The 2687-nt window shown below is 38.3% G+C and overlaps 1 long non-coding RNA gene across 1 annotated transcript in view; it reads right to left on the reverse strand.

Annotated features, from left to right (window-relative positions):
- Positions 1-1432, reverse strand: part of LOC123503695 — a 15987-nt gene extending 14555 nt beyond the window's left edge. The window contains exon 1 of the long non-coding RNA XR_006674584.1: positions 1371-1432. This is a non-coding gene — a long non-coding RNA (uncharacterized LOC123503695). The remainder of the gene's footprint in view (positions 1-1370) is intronic.
- Positions 1433-2687: the final 1255 nt, after the last annotated feature.

Below are 2687 nucleotides of genomic sequence, written 5' to 3' on the forward strand. Positions count from 1 at the left end.
TAAATGACATAACACGGATCTCTGACAAACTTAATTTCATTCTTTTTGCCGACGACACCACTATTTACATTCAAGGGGAGAATTTAAACATCATCACCAATACTCTTAATGCTGAACTAGTGAAAGTTGCAAACTGGATTCACAGCAATAAACTTACCTTAAATATTTCTAAAACTCATTGCATGTTATCCTCCCCACTCATGACGAATACAGTCAATATTAATGTTTATATTAACAACAAGTTATTAAACCAAGTGTCAGAATGTAGATTTCTGGGCATAATGATAGAACAAAAACTAAAATGGAGATCACAAATTAGTGAGCTTATTGTTAAAACTAATAAACTAACTGGAATTATATATAAGATAAGAAATAATCTTTCTCTTCATTGTTTAAGACAAATATATATATCATTAGCGTACACAAATTTTTTGTATTGTTGTGCCATTTGGGGGGGATCAGGCAGTACCATCATAGACAATATTTTTGTCGCACAAAAGAAGCTACTGCGAGTCATGTCATTTAGTCATCGTTCAGCCCATACTGGCCCATTATTTAATGACCTTAGATTACTAAAACTAAGCGACATAATATCTCTCAGACTAACATCTTTGTTCACAAGTCACTATATTCACGACAGTCAGACGACACATTCCACTTCATGTCTAACAACCCTAATACCCGCAGACCATATGATTTAAAGCTCCTGCTGTGTCGAACATCCCACGCACAGCAATATGTCACAACCAGAGGTGTCAAAGAGTGGAATCAGCTACCAGAACAACTTAGAAATATCAAATCACCTCAAATTTTTAAGAACAAGATAAAACAATTATTCCTTAGTAAATATTAGGGACTTTTATTTATTGCTCTGTATTATTATTATTATCATAACAATTATCATTATTATTATAATTATTATTATTATCATTATCATTATAAGTATTATTATTACACTGGCCCAGGTTCAGAAACGCCGCCTCCTCTCGCTGTGACAATTTTCCATGGCTACAGGACAACTAGCGGGGTTTTCAAGACTTTCTCCTTTTAATAAACTAGAAATTTAACAATCTATCACCAGAACCATAAAAACATCCTTAAAAACGCTTATTCTCTTACCACGACAAATTCACAAGGCCACAAAGACAACTAGCCGGGTTTTCAAGACAGTTCTTCCTTGTAATAAACTAGAAATCACTAATGACACTGTGGCACCATTAATTCACTACCCTTCACTACCCACTCACCCCCACACGTCACGTCAACCCTTCAGTGCATTATTATACAGCTTTCTAGTCAATTATCAGCCCCATTACCGTCCCATCACTGTCCCATCACGTTCCTGCCTTCCACTCTATTAATAGACTCACCTGTTCACTGAGCAGGTGGAGCTGGTGGAGGTGGAGCGGTGAGCGTGTTCGTAGGTCTCGTGTCTGGTGATAAAGTGGTCGCCTGTCACTGGCGGTGGTGGTGGTGGTGATGGGCAGTTTTGCCAAATGTAAATATTCTACGTCACCAGCTCCACCTTGAAAAGTCGCTAAAGGTCGCTAAATCATTGTTGTACATGCTACAAATGTTCCTAGACGAAGTAAGTGGCTTGACTTACACATAGGCTAATCAGTACAGGATCCCCTTGACTTTATCTAACACGTAGTATGTAACGTTTATCCCTCTCAGTGACGCAGAACAAACCCATCGGGGGCATCGATCGCCGCCTCTCCCCTCCCCCACTGTCCCCACCCTCTCATTACTCGCCTTTTAAATCTGATTGATGATTGATTGATAAGTTTATTGTTGTGGCAGTGTATACACCAAGGGAGGAGGTCAGGTCATGCCGGTCACCCCCTAAACAGACAGGATTGAAGCGTCATTAGTCAGGAGGAGGTGGAGCTGAGCCACGTTTAGCCGACACACACACACACACACACACACACACACACACACACGTCTGGCACCAGTGTCCTTTACATGTGTAGACAGAACTATCAAGCTTTTAATTGTCCTCTGTTTATTCATTTATTGATGTTTGCCTGACTTTTCAAAATTGCTATACAACAATTATTTTCAAACTACAGGTGACCTCTTGTGTGAGTCAACGCCCTTCTCGCCAAATTTGTCGCTAAATATTTGGTGAAGCAGCTAAATTTGCGACATGTCTCACACAGCGCTGATGAATCCAATCACCCAATAGTCACCACAGTGAATATGGAAACGCGTCACGGTACTCAAGCAAGGGCTACGATTACACTACTTTATTGACATTAAAAGCCTCTATGGAGGTGACAACATTAATGGCCACACTTTCCTGTGTGTGTGTGTGTGTGTGTGTGTGTGTGTGTGTGTGTGTGTGTGTGTGTGTGTGCGTGCGTGTGTGTACTTACTCAACCATGCCCTCATTCGTGCTCTTGTGTGTGTGTGTGTGTGTGTGTGTGTGTAATAATAATAATAATAATAATAATAATAATAATAATAATAATATAAAAATACTACTAATAATAATAATACGGTTTATTAGTAATTGCAGTACATAGATAGATAGATAGATATTTATTAACCACAGCTAGGAATCGATTTTACATTAAAAAACAATAATATCACATTAAAGTGAAAACGATATTACTTAAACAAATATAAATGTAATAAAACACAACTGTAGTCCACAAACTACAAAATTCCTAATTAAATAA

The sequence above is a fragment of the Portunus trituberculatus genome, chromosome 14 (genome assembly GCF_017591435.1).
Source record: "Portunus trituberculatus isolate SZX2019 chromosome 14, ASM1759143v1, whole genome shotgun sequence".
Classification (NCBI taxonomy): Eukaryota; Metazoa; Arthropoda; class Malacostraca; order Decapoda; family Portunidae; genus Portunus; species Portunus trituberculatus.